This window comes from Camelus bactrianus, chromosome 4 (assembly GCF_048773025.1).
Source record: "Camelus bactrianus isolate YW-2024 breed Bactrian camel chromosome 4, ASM4877302v1, whole genome shotgun sequence".
Classification (NCBI taxonomy): Eukaryota; Metazoa; Chordata; class Mammalia; order Artiodactyla; family Camelidae; genus Camelus; species Camelus bactrianus.
Genome location: NC_133542.1, coordinates 54,040,642 through 54,062,573, shown reverse-complemented (window position 1 = coordinate 54,062,573; position 21,932 = coordinate 54,040,642). Strand labels below are relative to the sequence as shown.

Here is a 21,932-nt window from a genome sequence, read left to right as displayed (position 1 = left end):
CAGGCCATGCTCCTTCTAAAACCTTAGGGGAATCCTTCCTTCCTCCTCTCAGCTTCTGGTGATTTGCCATCAGCCTTTGGCATTCCTTGGCTTACAGCTGCATCACTTCAAAATTCTGCCTTCGTCATCCCATGCTATCTCCCTGTGTGTGTGTCCTCACATGGCCATCTCGTAAGGACACCAGTCATACTGGATTAGAGACCCACCCTACTCCAGAACGTCCTCATCTTAATTAATTACATCTGCAATGTTCCTTCTTCCAAATGAGGTCACATTCTGAGTTAGTCAGAGTTGGGGCTTCCACATGTCTCTTTTCAGAGGACACAGGTAGACACCCAGTAATACAGAACAGAACAATTACACTGTTCCCAGTGCCCTAGCATCCCCAAAGGCACACTCCCCCAGATCAGTCATCATCCTCAGACTAGTCTGAGTTCCCACAGACTCCCTAGTTCCTCCCCAGCCCAATGAGGCAAGGAGTATGAAAATTTCAGGTTTTGGAGTCAAAACAATTTGCATTCTAACAGCAGATCCAACATTTTACATACCAGAGATTCAGGGGAAGTCAGTTCACTTCTTCCAGCCCCAGTTTCCTGGTCCTTAAAATGTGGATAGTAATTAACTGTAGCAAATACTGCAGGTGCCCTGATCATACTCCCTCAAATCTCCCACTGCCAGCATCTGCACTATTTTGCTCAAGGATTTCTCTGTCTGCGGGTGCCCACTCTGGGCATCCATGCTAGATCAGCAGCACTGGAGAATTCACGTGCTCCAGAGTGCAGCCCTCAACCAGTAAGCAATGGGAACGGTGCATCAAACAGCCCAGCTCCCTCACACCTTGGTTGGGACAACTCCGAGGCACCTGTTCCACTCTGGTTACCAGAGCTGCCCCAGAGAAATAAGCCCAGTTGCCCACAGTGTTAACTTGCTGGATACCACGCCCTCCATCGGCTGCATCTCTTCTCCGCTCACCTCCCCACTCCTTCACCAATGTCTCCTGGATCACCTGCCAAATTAACTACTTGCATTTGAACCTTGTCTTAGGGCTCGCTTCTAAGAAAACCAGATTATGACAGTGGGATTTGCAGTGCAGAATTATTTTGCAGATAAGAAAGCATGCAGGTGAAAAACCTGGTATGTAGTAGGTACCCAATAAATGGTGGCTATTGAAATAAACATGTTTCCATTCAAGAGCGATTATAATATTTATGAGAGACACTGATGCAACACGCCATTGTTTGCTTCTAGAAATACACTGTTCCTTTCTTCATACAGGAATGTAATTAAACTCCTTTCCAACAAGAGTTAAAGTGAATTTTACCTTCCAGGAAAGAATAGGAAAAGGAAAGGAAAGAAAAAGGAAAAGAAAAGGAGAAAAGCATAATGGAAGGGAAAGAAAAAAAGGAATAGAAAAGAGAAATTATTTTCTTTTTTCTTGTTCAAATTCCAACTCCATCACTTACAAAGAGCGTGCCCTTGGACAGGTTTCTGAAGCTAATATTAAGTATCATGAAAAGTTATAAGTGGTGGAGTTGTGAATCCTTGGGAAAGATTCATAAAATCTCTAAGTCTCAATTTCTTCATCTGACTTGTTCAAGGTTACACAGGTATTATGGGATGGGGCCAACAGGTGAACTTGGGCAGCCTGGATCTAAAGCCTATATGTGTAACCACTACATTGCGCTCCTTCCCCCATAGGAAGTGCATTTAATCACCCAGCTGAGACCTGCATTTAAATCAGTCAAACATGAAATTTTTAAGGAATAAGATGCCTTTGCGTTGAAGTTAATGTACTTTCTGAGGTTTCTATAGCAACAAAAATCTAAAATCACCTCTGGTGGTATTACTCACAAAAGAAGAGAGCCGTTCCTGCTGACCCTTTATCAAAGAATTTGTTTCTTCGGGACAGGTCTAGCCACACGGAAGAGAATTGTGCAGTGGATTCTCAAAGACGTGATTGCTCCACTTGGCTGTGAGAGTTCTACATTAATACAATTGACAAATATTTTTGAACACTTATTATGTGCTAGGCCAAAGATGTTAAAACAGTGTTTCTTTTCTATAGTCCCATAGAAAAAAACTGTATTACAAATGTATGACAAATGCCACGAAATCACGTGATCTGATTAGTGATCTACAAGGCCCAGCACAAAATGCAGTGGGAGCAAAAAAAGGTAAAATCATAATTGGCTGGAGAATCAGAGAAAACTTCTCAAAGAGGTAAAAATTAAGTAGTTGTTCTCCAGATGGAAGGCAAACCAATCATGACCAAACACCTTACTGCTTTCCCTCTTTAACTCACACTCCCCATCCCCCTGTTTGAGTTTCCTGGGATCACTTCCCAGATAAACTACCTGCACTCAAGGGTTTGTCTAGAGAAGCTGCTTTCAGGAGACTCGAAACTAAGATGACATCAATCAGGTTGATTCATTCAGTTCCTTAGGGACATAATTTACAGTTAACTCAAGTTAATGGTCCGGCCCCTCCACATCCATTAAAACAAGTTCACCTGCATTACAAGATTCAGGTTGACAGCCCCCAGCAGAGTGAGCAGCCCGATACCAGGTCGGGTCACTTCCCTTCTCCTAGGGGCTAAACTTGACTTCGTTTGGAATTCTTGGAGACCAAGTAGAAGTACACACAGAAGCAAAGCTCAAGAGCACATCTCCTATATCCTCGAGCATCCCTCTGTCAGGAGCCACAGGATACCTGCCTCCCCCTTCACACATGGAGTGAGAGGTCGCTGTGGTCCCTCTGCCATCATGCCAGGATGCTACAGGGATAGCCATTAGGAATGTTCGCTGGATATGTTGCTAAAAGCATGACTCAGCACACCCTCCATGCCCTTTATCTAGGGTTCTACACCTGTGAACTGCTGCTCCAAAACAGTGTCAGGGAAGTTCTGCTGCTTGTGAGTGAGCAAAGTGCTTTTCTATTTAGGTCACAAGATCCATGACTCTGATTATGTCTTCTTTCCCACTCTCATCACCACAAGCTCAGTATCAAACATGAAGTTCGCCTACAGTCAAAATCCTTTGAGTCACAGGAACTCAGCTAGTGTTCATTCCATCACCAAACCTGGTGTTCTACTTCTTTTTATTTTTCTGTTTGCCTCATTCTGATCTCTTGTTTCTATTTTATAGTGGTGTATTGCAAATGACCTTATAATCAACTGTCTCAAGTTGAAATTCACAGCTAATGATACCATCAACAAAATGAAAACAACCTACAGGATGAGAGAAAATATTTGCAAATAATGTGGCTGACAGGGGACTAACTTCCAAAATATACAAACAGCTCATACAACTTAATATAAAAAAAGCCAAGCAACCCAATCGAAAAATGGGCAGAAGACCTAAACAGACATTTCTCCAAAGAAGACATTCAGATGGTTAACAGGCACATGAAAAGATGCTCAACATCTCTAACTGTTAGAGAAATGCAAATCAAAACTACAATGAGGTATTGCCTCACATCGGTCAGAACGGCCATCATTAAAAAGTTTACAAATAATAAATGCTGGACAGGGTGTGGAGAAAAAGAAACCCTCCCACACTGTTGGTGGGAATATAAATTGGTGCAGCCACTATGGAGGACAATATGGAGGTTCCTTAAAAACCTAAAAATAGACTTATCATATGAGCCAGCAATCCCACTCCTGGGCATATATCCAGAGAAAACTATAATTCAAAAAGACACATGCACCTCACTGTTCATAGCAGCACTATTTACAACAGCCAAGACATGGAAACAACATAAATGTCCATTGACAGGTGTTGTGGTACACATACACAGTGGAATACTACTCAGCCATAAAAAAGAAAGAAATAATGCCATTTGCAGCAACACATATGGACCTGAAGATCATCTAAGTGAAGTAAGCCAGAAAGAGAAAGAAAAAATACCCATATGATAACACTTATATGCAGAATCTAAAAAAAGACACAAATGAACTTACTTACAAAACAGAGACAAGCTCACAGACATAGAAAACAAACTTATGGTTACAGTGGGTAGGGGGAAGGGGGTGGAAATTAATAAATTGGGGGTTTGATATTTTCAGATACTAACTACTATGTATAAAATAAACAACAAGTTTATACTGTGTAGCACAGGGAACTATATTCTATATCTTGTAGTAACCTATAATGAAAAAGCATATGAAAATGAATATATGTATAACTGAAACACTATGCTGTACACCAGAAATTGACACATTGTAACTGACTAGGCTTCAATAAAAAAAGAATGCAAATTTAAAAAAATCTTTTGTGGAATTCAGTCCAAAAAGTGTTCTGAGTGTCTCTAAATATCAAACAACATTCAAAAGAGGAACAGGAGAGCAGAGAAGACAAGCATGGTCCCTGATGCCACAGAGCTTACTTTCAGAGGGGCTGAGATGGAATATAAATAAGTAGATTGTATTATGTGGTAAATATTTCATAGAACAAAATTTGCCCATCAAACAGACACCTTTTCCTCTACTAGGGAAAAAAAAAAGACTTACTATGTTTTCACTTTTGTCTTTATCATCAGGACACTTAAACAGTGTTTAATGTTCAATTCCAATAATTCATCCCAGACTCCTTGTATAACAAACCTCTTCATTTTTTCCAGATTGTTTCTATTTTTCTGAACTACCCTGTTTGGTACAGTTCATGCTTGTGGTCCATTATAAAGTTTTTCCTGCAAGGGTCAGAATGCACATCTTAAGAAATAACTGCTTTACCTGAAACCCTGAAATTTTAGCCCCCTATTTTGTATGGTGTTTTCCTTATAAAACCTATCAATTCAGTTTAGTAACAAGTTCTAACAACCTGCACACCAGAGTCGGGGTTCTCAGTGCATTGATGCTGACTTGAAGTGAGAGGCAAGCAGAATAAGATGGCAACATCTCTTTCCTTCCCTATACCTGCAAAGGAGGGATCTCTTCAGGAAGAGCAATGGACTCAAGTCTAGAACCCATACCCTGAGGAAACTCAGGTGACCAGAGAAAGGGTAACTGGAATGGTGGAGACCCTCCAAACAATGCATTGGGAAGAACTGATAGAATAACTGGGGAAATTTAACTTGGAGAAGAGAACACTCAGCAGAGAAATCTATTCTTTAAATACCTGAAAAGAAAATAGATTTGTGGAATCAAAGGCAGAATAATGGGTGGAAATTTCAACTATGAACATGGAAGAACTTTCTAATTGATGTGGGTCATGGAACCACACAAGCCTGTGGATTGCTGCTCCCTGTGACTCACATGGGCTCTTCTGCTGGCTTTCGGTTCCTTGCAACAAGATCCAAGAAACCACTGTTTTATTTTCCTCTTTAAAGCTGCTTTGACGGGGATTAACAGACACATATTACTGTATATAAAGTATATAAACAACAAGGACCTGCTGTATAGCACAGGGAATCATACTCAATTTCTTGTAATAACATATAATGGAAAAGAACCTAAAAAGAAAAAATATATATGTATGTATATGCGTAACTGAATCACTTTGCTGTGCACCTGAAACTAACATTGTAAATCAACTACACTTTAAAAAAATTTTTTTAAGCTGCTTTGAGAGGTAATGAGTTACTCATCACTGAAAGTAATCAAAGAAACATTAGGCATTTCCTCGGTAGAGGCATTGCTGACAAAATTTACGTCTTCCCCAGGTATCTCTCAAAGCTCTGGAATCTGAAAGTATGAGTGTCAAGGGGAGGGAAGTCGGCTCCTCCCAAGATTCTCAGTCTTCAAATAGAGCAAGACGTCTTCCCTCTCTTCTCACACTCTGCAGAAGCCTTCCCAATTTTTCTAAGTACATTCCTCTCACCCGCTATTCCAACACATTTCTCACACGAGGTGGAACAGATGCTGGGGTAACACTGGCTAAAAATAAAAGCAAGAAGAGGGGGGGAAAAAACCTATTTTACAATAAATATCTCAGCAGAAATTTTATATTCTGAATGGATTCAGCCGCAAAAGAGCAGCTGCTGCCTCTTTTGCGGTTCTTCCTTCTCTCACTTTTATAACCTGATTAATATGCCAATCGGATTTTTGTAATCAGAAGCGAGGGACATTAACCTCATAAAGTGTATAAAATGTATCTTATCTGAAGAAAGAAGGAGGTATTTCGTGAATTGGTCTCTTCGCTCTTTTTTATTTCTAATTGCCCTGAGAATCCAGTCTGTTAAAGACCAAAGATCCTTGCCATCTGCCAGCCCTTCAGGGCCTTAAAGTAGCACCCGGCTATGCTCACCCTCACTCCAGCAGCATCACAAAGACCTCACTGCACTAAGGGACAGTGATACCCACTGACGCTGTCCCAGAGTATCACAGCCCTGAAAGGGGTGTTGATATTCTGGTTCTCCCTAGCCATTCAAGCCAGAGACAGATACACTGGAAAGGCTGGCCCTAAGTGACCACAGCAATTTCTGAACATTGATGAGCTGGGCCATCATTATGGGGCCTTTGGGCATCCACATATAAGCATTAATTAAGCACCACTAGGGACGAGGCACTTTGAGAAATATAAAGATCAATAAGGTGTAGCAGGTACTCTTAAGAAGCTTTTAATCAAGAGGAAAAGATATGTCATACACACAGCTAAGTAAAAAAAAGGTAAAATGAAAAGAGACAGGGGGCCCAGAAGCACCAGAGTCATATAACAAATGGGGGCTCAGAGTGGGGAAATCATACCTCCACATTGTAGGGAAGGAGAGAGAGAGATTTAAAAGTGGAGGAGGTGCATTCTGGAAGAAGGCGGCGGTGGGTCAGGTCTTGGAAAATGAGTGAGCTTTGGACAAGCAAAGATAGGAGGTGGGTGGTGTTGAAGAGTGAGAGAGGAAAAGGAAAGACCAAAGGAAAGAGAACTCCTGAACGAAGATGAGGGTTGGGCAGCATGGGCCATGTGTTCTGATAGGCAAGTAACCAACTCAACTAAAGTGGAGAGGAGAGGAAACAGGGAAGGGAGGCTGGAGCCAGGGAATGGAACAGAACTTCCAGCGTTTCCTTTCTGATTCCACAATGGAATGTTAAACCCCAAAGTCTTTTACTCCACCCTGGTGGCTCATCCACACCACTCACTCCTGAATATCTTTCTAACTTTGTCTCACAGACACACAGAGTGGGGTCTACCCAATGTCAGTTCTAGACAGCAGATCCTACAATATGCTGCCCATTTAAACCTCTGATACACAGAATCTGTAGTTTCCTCTGAAATAGCCCAGTAAATATGTCTACTTGTGTGTGATGAGTATGTATGTGTGAAGTGTCTTTGGCAGAATGCTGGTAATTGTTGAATCTAAGTGATGGACATATATGCATTCATTAGTCTTTATGTTCTTGGTAATTACAAAAAGGTTTTAAAAACAAAATTTTAAAAAGGTTAAAGAAATAAATAATTAAATTCTGGGTTACTGGCCTAAGAATCATTAGAGGACCTCATTTCAAGCAGTGTCCGGCCAGGTTTCCCCATGCCTGAATTTTGTGTAGAAATCAACCCCAAGTCCATGCCATGGCATCCTCGGTCACGTCTCCATGATGCCCGTGATGCAACGGCACAATTAACAGGCAGTGAAATATAATCATGTGTGGGAAGCGAAAAGAGCAAGCAGTTCGCCATGTGTTCGTTTTCACAAGTTGTAGGCGCCTTCCATGGCAAAAATATTCGTGGGGTTAAGAATCAGCTTGTTTGGTAAACTACAATTAGCATGAACTGGGTCTCCACAGCTTCTGGAAAAGGGATAAATATAGATGTTGATATTTTCTGTGGGAAGACAGAGCCCCGAACTTCTATTTTAGGATCTCAGAAGAAATGCTTTTGGGAGGGGCATCCCAGCCAGGAAGGACGGCCTTGGCTCCAGACACAGTGTGAAGACAGTGGGGAAAAACTGCTTGTTTTGTTCGGCCGGCTCAAGGGTCCAAGGTCCAGAAGTGTGCCCTGGACAATCCCTCAAAGAACTCTGGTTAAGAAACAGAAAGCAGGGAAGTTGAACATGGACTCTGGGAAGCAGCCTCGCTTGATTCCCTGCTCTGCAGCTCACCAGGTGTGTGACTCCACCTGAATCACTCTGTGCCTCAGTTTCCTCATCTGTAAAACAGAAATGGAATCGGGCAGCAAGTAAGCAGCAGACAGGTGTTAACTGTTCATCTTTCAAAGAGTACAAGGGAAATTCACACAAATATACTGGTACCTAAGGCACCAGCCTTACTTGAATTTCACCGGTTTTGCCACTACTGTTCTCTCCAGTCCAAGATCCAAGCCAGGACCCCACAGTGCATCAAGTCTTCATGTCTCCTGAGACTCCTCCAATCTAGAACAGCTCCTCTTTCAAAACGTTGGCACGTTTTAAGAGAAGTGGCCCGTCATTTTGCGGAATGTCTCTCAATTTCAGTTTGCTCTACGCTTTGATGATTAAGGTGAGATGGTGTATTTGGGGCAAGAATATTGCAGAAGTAATGCTGTGCCCTTTCTCAGTACACTGTATCAGGAGGTACACAACTTCATTACATACATCTTATTACTAGAGACACTAAATCTCACTACTAGATTAAGGGGGTGCCTACCAAGTTTCTCCATTTGGAAAGCTAGTGTTTTGCCCCCTGTAGTTAGTAAGTATCAAATATGGAAATAGGTTGAGACTATGTAAATGTCCTGTTTCTCATCATACTTTACCCATCATACTTTTAACATCAATGATTCTTACTTTCCACAGTTATCAATACTGTTTGCCTAATGATGATCTTCTATACCCATCCTATTAATTTCTACACCTAATTAAAGAAAGAGCTGGCCTTTACCTTCTATTTATTTATTCAATTATTAATATAAATACAACTCACAGATATTTATTTTATTCTAGGGGCTACATCCATTGTTTTATTAATTTATAGTTGTTATTGCTCAAATCATCAAAGTGTTGGCCATTAGGAGCTAGTTCAAGTTGGTTCCTGTTTCTCTTCGATAATGTATTATGGTGAGCTCAAGTGCTATATATATGCATTTTTGATTTGCACATTTTTCTGTGTCTGTTTTGCATTAGCTAAAGGTTTTAAAAGGAGGTCATAGGCCTTTATAAATATGGTTTGAGGAGAATTTGGCTGTGAAATACATGGTAACAGAAAATAACATGCAGGATTTCCCCATGTTACTAAGTTCCAAACCATCCTTGATAACCACTGGGGAAATCCTCAGCCAAGAGTAGCTTAGATCAGGGTTCCCATCTCGATTCTAATCAGACTCCTTCTTTGCTTCTTCTGTGTTCTGTGTCATCTTCTGAGTCATCTGCGTTCCCCAAGGTGACCCATCTAGCCGGTCACTTCCTTGGACCACAACTGAAATATTATCAGGTCTCAGTCTCTCCATCGGAATTCCCTGATGCTCCCTCCATCTCTAGGCTATACACAATCTGCTTTGCACTGTCATCTTCAGAAAACTTGCATTGATTGCTGTAATTATTGACATTACTTATTGATCATTTCAACTAATTGTTCCTTAACTGTGTTGCCACAGCTCTATTTATAAGCCTCTATTAAAGATGCACTATACTATTTCTGTAGACTATGAACTTCCCAAAAGAAGGGAATAAATCTTCCCCCCATCTCTGTCTCCAGCACCGTATGGGGGCTTCTCCCTGTAGCACTTGACTTCATCAGGGTGGGCAAATGAGAGGGCCAGGGAGAGGATGTTAACAAGATGAAAGTCACAATCTTCCATAACCTAATATTGAAAGTGACACACTGTCATTTTTGTCACATTCTGCTGGTAAGAGGCAAGTCACTAGAACTAGGTCATACTCAAGCAGAGGGGATTACACAAAGGCATGAGTCCTGAGAAGCAAGGGTCATTCGGACCGTGTCAGAAGATGCCCACTCCGAATGAGATTAAGAGACAGTGATCAAGTACAGGTAAGCTCTAGAATTCATTTCTAGAAACTGTTGGTTGTTCTGCTTCTTCATTTGCATCAGCACCTACGTGCCCCTAAACATGGCTAGTTGTTGACTTCTGATAGAAGTGGATAAAAAGTGTTTCAATGATTCAGGATGATTGCAAGCCACACAAAAAAAATCTCTTAAAAATTGTTTCTGTGAATTTCCTTCTTGATATGACATCATCTAACAGCAGCCCATGTTCCATCTATTTATTATTAATAATCATGTTAACAAAGATAATAAAAGGTAACTTAAATTCATAATCTGTGTTTTAGCATATTTCTCTACTCTCTTCTGCTCCCTTACTCTTAGATGAACGCAATTTTCCCCCTACTTTGCCCTCACCAAAGCACAAATAAAGGTGCACAGAAACCCTGATCTAAATACAAGACAGAAACGTTTGCATGCCTTCATTTACTCATTCAGACTGTATTTGTCTAAAGGTGGAGAAAGGAATGAGAAGGCAGAGGAGAGGCTGAAACCAGAGAGAGGAGTAGAGGCAGTTAAATATGAGGGAGAAGGGCCTGCAGACTTGAGGGCCCAGTGGGACTCGGCACTGACGTCTTTTCAAGTACGAACACCCCAGCATCCATTATCCAAGACATTCGTAAGCTCCCTGAATGGATGGTAGAGGCCTTGGACACTGTGTAAGGAGGGTAAGGTGAAAGAAAAGCCTTGCTCCTTGACCAAAGTGGAACCTAACCAAACATTAAGTCATTAATTCATTCATTCTTAATTAATAAACTACAAGTATCAGAGCTGAGGATTAACCCCCATGAGCTAAGGTAGCAGTGAAAGCATCACCTGTTTCTAGAATTCTAACTCACCCATAGGAGTAGTGTCATTTTCAAAGATTTGTTTGTTTTGTCCTGTTTTATCTGATAGGATTGTTTTTTCCCCTGTGTTATCTGGTTAGGATTATTTCTTGCTTGTGCAAAGTGGGGTCAGTGGCCTTCCTCTATCCTGTAGCTATGGCCTCTGAAACACATGGCATCCAACCACCATCAGCACAGCAGGAGAAAAGTGAGATAGGAAAGGTACAGAGGTTCCTAATGGCCTTGACCTAAAGGCCAGTATCAGTTCTGCTCACATTTTATTGGCTGGAATTAGTCACATGGAACTATCTACAAGGGGATGTTAAATGTAGAGGAAGGTGTGGATACTTTGCACTAACCAATCATCCTGTATGATTCTTAGGGCATCACTGAGGCTCTGGGAGTTTAAACAACACATCCGTGACCATATAATAATGAGTGAGTATATTCCTGTTTTTCTATGTTCCGTACTCATTTATACCTCAAATTCTCTTTGACTCAGATGCCCTTCTTTCTGCCTTACTCGTCTCTACCCATTCACACCAAAATGCTGGTCAACATCACAGCTAATGTCATCCTTGCCTAAGCTCATACATGCAGTTGTTAGAAACCACTCTTGTGAGCCCAAAGGAAGTCACGTTATGGTGTAGCTATGCTTTAAATATGGTACTCTTCATTTGTGGATAGTAAAGAACATTCAAAAGACCTCTGTGTGAGAAATAAAAATATCCAAGGTTTCAAAGGGAAGGAAACATTCTTTTCATGAAAAAAATGTTAAAACATTTTCCTGGCCCATCAATCACAATGACATAGGCTTTAATTATTCAAAAAGAAATTTTATTTCTGGAATCAAAGATTTGGGTCTTTCTCTACAAGGTAAAAGTTTTGAGACATCCACTTTGTTGAGTGATCTGGAAGATTTTCTCTGACCTTATTAGAATTTAACACTCTTTGAGATAAATTGGTGCCCATGCCTCAGAATAGGAAGGCTCTTTCAATCTATTTTCCAGAAAGATCATCCTAAACCACAAATCAGATCATGTCATTCCTCTACTTAAAAATCTCCTTGGCTTCCTTGCTGGACACTTTTAGTTGACTATTCAATCTCCATTTTCCCCCTTCTTCCTGGCTAACCAAACCCAGATTTTATTAAAGTATCAGACAGATCTTAACACGTCAGATATGTCCAATGAACACATCCCTCCCAAATTCCAGGATATGATTCAAAATAGCCTACGTCCATCACTGCGCATTCAGATGCTTACTTTTCTACCCTCACTGCAGCCAACGAAGGGTGAGCATGCCGCACAGCCTTGACCAGGGAGATGTAAGGGGAATTCATCTAGGACATTTTCAGAAAAATTGGTATAAACCCAAAAGGGCGGGTTTCTGGCACTACACTTGGCCCTTTCTTCCTATTTGAAAGTTAGTTTGGTAAAAGGCGGTATTTAAACTTGCATTATTCATTCTGTAACACGTGGCAAAGTCTGCTAGCTGATCAACAAATACTTCCTCTTCCTCCTACGCACACCAGTGCTCTTCACTTCCCATGTTCCCTTGCAGTTACATACAGCTGAGTTCCAGTCAGCAGAATATGGGGCAAAGTAACTGCACAATGCCTCCAGCGCTAGCACATTAAAAAGCTCTCACGCACAGTCCTCCACATTCTTTTCCTCTCCCAGCTTGATACAGATCTGCATGTTAGTCCTGGAAGATATACTGAAACTGGTAGAGAAGAAGATGAAAACTATCTGAATAAAATCTACCTGCTTATACCTATTTTGGATTTTCTAGAAGGGAAATACAAACTTTTGTTATGTTAAGCCCTTCAAATTAGGAGAGTTTTCTATTACAGCAGCTAACATTACACTAACTATAGGTGATCATGAGGCAAAAAGCCTAAGAATGGCAAGTTGGCATGGTGAGGATGAAAGAGAAACAGAAGGAATTTCCTGAGCCTTTGAAGACACTGTTGAGATGCTGTATCAAACTGGAATGATCTCTACATTTCTGGCTCTCTACGAGAAAATTAAATGTCTTTATACTTAAACTACTCTGAGCTGGATAGTCTGTTACTTGCGTCCCAAATCATTCCTGATTAATAAACCTCAGGTATCTAAAGGAAAAAAGATGTTGGCCTTCAAGTTCCTTATTAATCTGACCCCATTCCATCCTTCAGTCTTGCCTTGAGCTACTATCTACATCTTGTGAACCCACATTCCACAATGCACTAAAATCTGTTCCCTGATTTATCTATTGGACCATCATGCTTCTTTGATACTGAAAATCTTCCTCTCTCTCCCAAGATTGTTCTTCCTCCTTCTCCAAAGTCTTCCTTAAAGATCTCAATCAGGTGCCACCTTTTCCTATATTTTCCCTTGACTCCAGCATGCAGAATTAATTGGTTCCTTCAACTATATTCCATAGAGCCTTGTAAGAACCTGTAGCTTGGTCCTTAGCTGCTCATTTACCTGCCAATTTACTTGCCTGCCTCCCTCACTAGACCAAAAGCTTCCTAAAGGCAGAGACCGTATTGTTTAAAAATTCTGTTTATCCAGTACCTAGCACAGTCCTCATGGAGGATTCTTGGTAAATACTTACTGAATTGAAAAACAATCATTAATGCTGAATTGCCGATTTTTTCCACCAGAATTGACAGGATATTTAAGAATAAACTGTCCACCCCCCTCATTTCATAAATCGGAAAAAAAGAAAGAAAGAAAGAAACCCTGAAATGACCAACAATTTAGTGTCAGAGCTGGTATGGAACATAAACCTTGTGACTTTCAGGCCACTAAGAATTTTTCCCATTTCCCAGTTTCTAGGCTGAAGCTATTTTTTAGTTTGACCACTTTATTCAATTCTGGTGACATGACCTTCCCCCAGCTCTGGCTTTACCAGTCATAGAAATAATTTTCCATAAATCCTAGTTTGAGCACAAGGAAGAAGTGAGAAATGTCAGAAAGGAAAAAAAGACTACATCCTGGCTGGGAAACCAACCGTCCCTAGGATCACCCTCACTTAGCAAGCCCCGCTGCACCCAAGACTCCCCGGCTAGCGGCCCAGAACCCCTCCCTGGGCCTAGAAGCCACTGCTGACCCCCGACAAGGCTGGGCGGGGTCTGCCAATCCAAAAGTGGGCAGAAGACCTACAAAAACATTTCTCTAATGAAGACATACTAACGCCCAACAGGCATATGAAAAATGCTCAATATTGCTAATTAACTGAAAAATGCAAATCAAAACTACAATGAGGTATCACCTTAGACCAGTCAGAATGGCCATCATTAAAGTCCACAAATGATAATTGTTGGAGAGGCTGCGGAGAAAAGGGAACCCTCGTACACTTAGTGGGAATGTACTCTGGCACAGCCATTATGGAAAAGAGTATAGAGATTCCTCAAAAAAACTTAAAATAGACTTACTACTATATGATCCAGCAATCCCACTCCTGGGCATATATCTGGAGGAAATTTGAATTCAAAAAGACACAAGCACTCCAGTGTTTAAATAGCACCACTATTTACAATAGCCAAGACATGGAAGCAGCCTAAATTTCCATCAACAGATGACTGGATAAAGAAGTTGTAGTATATATGTACAATGGAATACTCCTCAGCCATAAAAAACACTAAAACAATGCCATTTGCAGCAACATGGATGGACCTGAAGATCATCACACTAAGTGAAGTAAGCAAGAGAAACAAAAATACCATATAGTATCACTTCTATGTGGAATCTTAAAAAAGACACAAGTAAACTTACTTATAAAACAGAGACAAACTTAGAGACACAGAAAACAAATTTGGTTATGAGGATGGGAAGGGATAAATTGGGAGTTTCAGATTTGCAGATACTAACTACTACATAAAAAATAGATAAACAACAAGGTCCTACTGTAAAAAAGGGGGAACTATATTCAATACCTTGTAATAGCTTATAATGAAAAAGAATATTAAAAAGATTATATATGTAAAACTGAATCACCATGCTGTACACCAGTAATTAACATGATTGTAAATCGACTGTATTTCAATTTTTTAAAAAATACGATTTAAAAAAAAAAAATAGAATGGGTGGGGTTTGGTATCCTTTATGACCCTGCCCAGTCAAACTCCTTTTCTGGAGGCAGCTGAACTTTGTCCTCTAGTCTACCAATCACTCTCTGATCTCCTATTCCAAGGTGAAAAGTACACAGAGAAACACAATGATGACACATGATTCAACACATTGTGCCTGGAGATGCCTGCTGCCCCACCCACCCCAGACTGGAGCCCTTGGATACTGAGCTCAGCCTGGATGCTCTTTTATGTCTCTGATAGGTCTGACAACAAGTCCCTTGAGTTCACCCAAGATGAGGCACGAAGAAAGAATGGCAGTACCTTTCTCAGTAGGCTTTGTCCAGGATCAATATTTATTCATGCTTTCAACAAAAATTATATCTCTCAACATCACTAGTCACTAGGGAAATGCAAATCAAAATCATGAGATATCATGTAACACCCAGCAGGATGGCCACCATCAAAAGAACAGAAAGGAAGTCTTGGCAAGGATGTACAGAATGTAAAATGGTACAGTCACTATGGAAAACAGTATGGAGGTTCCTCAAAAAATTAAAAATAGAATTACCATATGATCCAGTAATCCCACTTCTGGGTATATATGCAAAAAAATTCAATACAGGACATCAGGGAGATATCTGCACACCCGTGTTTATTGCAGCACTATTCACAATAGCCAAGAGCAGGAAGCAACCCACATTTCCATCAACAGGTGAATGCATAAAGAAAATTTGGTATACACACACATACAATGAAGTATTATGCAGCCTGTGAAAAGAAGGAAATCCTTTCACGTTACAACCTTGAGGACACCATGCTCAGCAAAATAAACCAGTCACAAGAGGACAAATACTGTACGATCTCACTTATATGTAATACCTAAAGTAGTCAAAAATCTTAGAAATGGAAAATAGGAAGTTGGTATCAAGGGTTGTTTTTACTTATTGCTTCTCTCCATCTATGTTTTCCTTCTGCAGTGTCATGTATTTGTATGTTAGGTCTCTTGAATTTCTCCCCCAGTAACTTTTCTTTCAAGATTTTCTTATTTTTATCTTTCTGCTGAAGTATTTGTAACAGATATGACTGGTGCCCTGTTTCACAGCCACTTGACCAATCTCTGATGTCAACTGCAGCTGCAGTGTACACTTCCATGTGTGCTCAGACTTGCCTTGTGCTGACAGCTGTCCACTTCAACCACTGCCCACATCTTGAAGTGCAGCAGAGTTAATGTTCCCAGGGGCAGCCTTCGATCAATGGGGAATAGGAGACAGTAGATAAATGCTCCAGTCTCCTGTCCTTCAAGGGCTCAGTTCCAGGAAGCATTCTGGATGCTTCTCAGGAGATCCCAGTGGAATTGAGTCTTGCTGCCCACAGCAGTGATTTCAATAATGCATCCTTATATTGGATTTTACTTGTTCCCTGTCTCACTCTCCATCCTCTCACTCCTGCTTCCAGGAATCATCTTTAAAACACACTGTCTGCACCCAAGTCCATGTCTCAGTTTCTGATTTGGGGTGACTGAGTTCATGTAGGGGGAGACAAACCAAAGAAATATTTTGAGAGATTCCTGTATTTACTTCTTCAGATCATTAATCTGGGCCTCAATATTAATCACCCTTTCCTTTAACTCAGGCAAATTTTTAGCTCAAAAATTAAGTTATTAAGCTCCAAGAAGGCTATGTTTTATTCTGTCCCCTGTCTCATGCATGCATTCGTGCTCGCTCTCCCTCTCCCTCACAGATGGTCATCCATCTCCTCCTGTAGATCTGTTCCACCATTTTTGTGTCCTAACTGTTCAATCTGATTCTCTTCTGCCTCTTGGGGCCCATCAAGCCTAAATACTTTTATATCCTTAATTATGGCAATTTGAAAGAAGCTAGGTATCTCTTACCCTGGGAGTCTGTGGCTTAAGAATGGGATATCAGCCCCCACTGAGGCTCTTGAGGGAAGCTTCTCAACTCTCAGTTCTACCTGAACTCTTCCAATCTGGAGAGAAGGACAGACTTTGCCCACTCTTTCAACTTCCTCCTGCCTTTCTGTATGATGGAAATGAGCACACTGCCAAGAGTTGGCATTGGATTTCTTCTAACATGCAAAGCTCTCTGAAAACCAGTGTCTTCCCATAACAACTCCCTCCTTTCCTCATCCCTGGTTTCTGACGCTTTCTCTGGGTGACTGCCTAGCAACTCGGAAAGCTCCCGTCCAGTTCTCTTTCAGGGACCTCAGCAAAGCCTGAGGTCTTATCCACCCCCAGTCACTGAAAGAGCTTGACACCTAGTTGGCCCAGAAGTAAGTTTGCTTGGAATTGGAGTAGGAGGAACTAGAATTATTTTTAGGTCACCAGGTCCCAGAATCCCGTTCTCTCGGGGTGGATGATAAGTAAGTCACTGGATTGGCTGAGACCATACAGGAAATGAATATATATAAAAAGAGGGCTCAGGACAGGGTTCTGGAGCATGAACACATTTAGAGGACAGGGACAAGAGGAAAACTTACCTATAATATAATTTAAATAAATGTTTAAATAAAATATTTCTAACAAAACTGTATTTTATTAATAAAAACATAGAGGGGTAGCCATTACATCAAAAAGCAAAAAAAGAAAAATCACATGATCTTATTAACTAATGTAGAAGTATTTAACAAAATCTAACACCTATTCATGATTTTTAAAAAACTCAATAAACTAGGAGTAAAGAACTTCCTGAAGTTGATTTAAAAAAAACCTACAAAAAACCTACAGCTAACATCACGTTTAATGATGAAAAACTCTATAACCTTTCCTACTAAGTTCAGCTACAAGGCTAGAAACTCCTCTATGACCACTCCTTTCCAATATCATCCTGGAAGTCCTTGTTGTTGTAATAAGGCAAGAAAAATAAAAGGTACACAGATCAGGAAGGAAAACATAAAACTGATGACATTCATAGATGATGTGATTGTCTGTGTAGAAAACCCTAAAGAATCTACCCAAAAATTTCCTGGAACTAATAGTGTAACATACAAGATTAATGCACAAAAGTCAACTGCTTTCTTACATACCATCAAATAATAAGTGGAATTTAAAAACAAAAACAGAACGTTATTTACATTATCACCCCCCCAAAATTAAATATCAATGTATAAATCTAACAAAGTATGTATATGGTCTACATAAGGAAAACTACAAAACTCTGATGAGTGAACTCAAAGAATTAAATAAGTAGAGATATACTTCATGTTCATGGGTAGGAAGACTTAAAATCCTAAGATGTCAGTTCTTCCCAACTTAATCTGTAGATTCAAAGTAATTTCAATCAAAATCCCAGCTAGATATTTTGTGGATATTGACAAACTGATCCTAAAGTTTCTAAGTAGAGGTAAAAGAGCCAGAATAGCCAACACAATACTGAAGGAGAAGAAAACAGATGAAGGATTGACACCACTTGATATCATGACTTACTATAAATTTATAGTAATCAAGACAGCATGGTATTGTCAAAAGAACAGGCAAATAAAGCAATGAAACAGAATAGAATGTCCAGAAATCGACCTGTGTAAATACAGTCAACTGTTCTTTGACAAAGGAGCAAAGGCAGTACAATGGAGCAAAGATAGTGCTGAAACAACTAGATAGCCACATGCCCCAAAAAAAGGATCTAGACACCAGACACAGACTTTACATCCTTCAAAATATTTACTCAAAATGGACCATATATTTAAATGTAAAATGCAAACTATAAAACTCCTAGAAAATAAGATAGGAGAAAATGTAGACCACTTTGGGTATGGTGATGACTTTTTAGATACAACATCAAAGGCATGATCCATGATTGAAATAATTGATAAGCTCGGCTTCATGAAAATGAAAAACTTCTGCTATGAAAAAACTAACGTCAAGATAATGAGAAGCCAAGCTACAGACAAGGAGAAAATGTTTGCAAAAAACATATCAGATAAAGGACTATTTTCCAAAATGTACAAAGAATTCTTAAATTTCAACAATAAGAAAACAAACAGTCAAGTTAAAAAATGGGCCAAAGACCTGAACAGATACTTCACCAAAGAAGATATACAGATGCCAAATTAAAAAATGAAAAGATTCTCATACTATGTCATCAAGGAAATGCAAATTAAAACAATGAGATATCACTAAACACCTGAAAGGTCAAAGTCTGGAACACTGACAATACCAAATGCTGTGTAAAATGTGGAGCAACAGGAACTCTCACTCACTGCTGGTAGAAATGCAAAATGGTACAGCCAACTTGGAAGATAGTTGGATGGTTTCTTACAAAATTAAAACATACTCTTACCAAATGATCCAGAAATTGTGCTCCTTGGTATTTACCCAAAGGAGTTGAAACCCTTCTACATAAAAACCTGAACATGGATGTTTATAGCAAGCTTTATTCATAATTGCCAAAACATGGAAGAAACCAAGATGTCCTTTAGTAGCTGAATGGACAAAAACAATGGAATAGTATTCAGGCCAAAAAAAAAAAGAAAGAAAAGAAATGAGCTATCCAGCCCTGAAAAGATGTGAAGGAAACTTAAATGCATAGTAAGTAAAACAAGCCAGTCTGGGAAGGCTGTGTACCGTAAGACTCCAACTACCTGATATTCTGGACAAGGCAAAACTATAGGGACAAAACTATCAGTGGTTTCCAAGGGTTGGGAGTGGAGGGTGGAATCAACAGGCAAGAGCACAGAGGATTTTTAGGGCAGTGAAAATACTCTGTATGATATAAAAATGATGGACACATACATTTGTCCAAACCCGTAGAATATATAACACCAACAGCTAAACTATAGACTTTGGATGAGTACAAGGTGCCAAGGTAGGTTCATCACTTATAACAAACGTACCACTCTAGCAGAGGAGGCTATAGATGTGCAGCGGCTGGGGTTATGTGGGAATCTCTTTTCTCTCAATTTTGCTATGAACCTAAAATTGCTCTTCAAAAACAATTTTTTTTTAATATAGAGGGGTAGTACTAAGAACTGTCTGAGCAAAGAGGCCCTTGGAGGACCCAATTAGTACAGTCAGTGACTCCTGAACCTTAGACAGTACAAGACAGAAAAGAGGAGAAACAAAATGGCAACCATCAGTGAAATGAACTCAGCTCCCTTTCCTTGGCAGAAAAAACAAACTGCAAAGGAATTAGCTCATGAATTCAATAAGCCATTCAGGATACAGAGCCTGTGTCCACACAGACAAGAGATGAGATGGGTCCTGGAGAGGCAATCCAGCCATTTGCACCACTCCATGAAAACCAGCATGCCTCATTTTATCGCACTTTGCAAATATTGAATTTTTTACAAATTGAAGGTTTGTGGCAACCCTGAGTCAAGCAAGTTGATTTGTGATATTTTTTCCAACGGCATTTACTCGCTTCGTGTCTCTCTGTGTCACGTTTTGGAAATTCTCGCAATATTTCAAACTTCTCCTTACTATTATATTTGTTTTGGTGATCAGTGATCTCTGATGTTAGCACAGGGAAATCCTGATAAAGTTGGGAGGCCAAAAATAGAAGTAAGGGTCTATCCCCAAGGCTCTCATGGTTATCAGAAAACAGACAGAGTCCCTGGTTGCAGAGTAGGAATATATTGAGTTTGGATGGAATTTTTTTTTTAACCAGGGGAAAGCACAAACACAGTCCCCCACTACCACAAATCATGCAGTAGAGTTTCCCACATCTGGGGAAATTGCAGGGGTCAGCACACCCGGGGTGCAATGCATGAGCCTCTCCCTGGGAAAACCATCTTCATGATCACAGTATCTCCCCTGCCAGGTAAATGTGGAATTCTAATTTCGATAAGAAATCTGTAGACCTAACACTCTCTATATGGGATACATAACATTTTACATCTATTAAACTCTTAACTCCTGTAAGAGTGCCTTCTCTGTATCTCAGAGAATCACAGGAAAATGAGGAAAAACAAATATTCTATCTACAAATATTTACTTGGATCAATTCACTAAATATGAATGGCCAGGCATGCTACAAAATAATAATAATAATAATAATAATAATAATAATAATAATAATAATAATACATACAGAACTTGCCAGTTTTGAATCACCTTCACTTACCTGATTTAATGCAACTCTTAAAGCAGTCCTGTGTGAAAGGTAGGGCAGCTAACATTAATAACCCCATTTTACAAGTAAGGCACTTAAGGCTTCCAGAAGTTAAATGATGCACTCAAGTTTGCACGCTAAGTACCAGAAGTGGGACCAAAACCCAGGGCTGGCGCCGCCACTGCCGCTGCTGAAGAAGGCAGGGAAGGAAGGGTAATGACTTGTAATTGAAATGTCTACCAGGAGTGCGATGAGCTAGCGTGGGTAACGGCTGCCCCGACTCGGGCTGGGCCGGCAGCGGGCCAAGAGCAGCCTGTTTCCCAAGCACTCCTTCACTTGTTCAAGAGATCATGAAAATCCAATTGGGCTATAACCAGCCCTTAATTCCCCACCCTTGATGTGAGGAGCCATATTTGTCTCATTAGCCTAGGTCATAAACTCCAGCAGGAGGGAGAAAAGGAGGCAGAGGAGAAGAGGGAGGGAGGGGAAGGGGGACAATCGTAGGAGGAGAAAGCCTGGCGGAGGGGAGGAAGGGGCAGCGCAGGGCCAGCACACCCCCTTAGACCAGGCGCACTCCCCTCCCCGGCACAAGCATAATTACCTTTTAAGTTTACAGAGCTCTTGGTAGTTTTTTAAACAGTGGTGTGTGCTCTCTCATTTGGTCCTTATGATCTTCCAGGGTGGCAGACAGGGCAGAGAAAACCAATTCCATTTTACCAGAGAAGGGACGGGGCACTGAGAAATTGAGAGAATTCTCCAGTGGTAGACCAGGGCCAGTGAAACCCGTGTTTTTTGACTCCTACTCTGTAAACAGCAGGCCATCATCAAACCCCCCTTGAGCCTCTGCAGGGGATAGCTCCAGGGTTCCCGGGAACATAACATCATGTGGCCTCTTCGTACCTTTCAAAATACAGACATGTATCAAATGAGGGGTTTTATTTCTACATAGCAGAGAGGTTTGAGTCTAAAAATTTTAGTACCAAATATTTTAAAAGACAATGGGATGTCCCTCTTCTTTGGCTATATTGGAATACGAATCAATCACCTATTGATTAAACTAGCAGGTCAAGAGAAGG

The 21,932-nt window shown here is 40.5% G+C and overlaps 1 long non-coding RNA gene and 1 other non-coding gene across 7 annotated transcripts in view; both read right to left on the bottom strand.

Annotated features, from left to right (window-relative positions):
- Window positions 1-21,932, bottom strand: part of LOC123616659 (uncharacterized) — a 409,877-nt gene that overhangs the window by 193,173 nt on the left and 194,772 nt on the right. The gene's annotated exons all lie outside the window — the stretch shown is intronic.
- LOC123616661 (U1 spliceosomal RNA) lies at window positions 20,410-20,573 on the bottom strand. Its single transcript, XR_006724668.1, has one exon. It is a non-coding gene; the product is annotated as a U1 spliceosomal RNA (small nuclear RNA).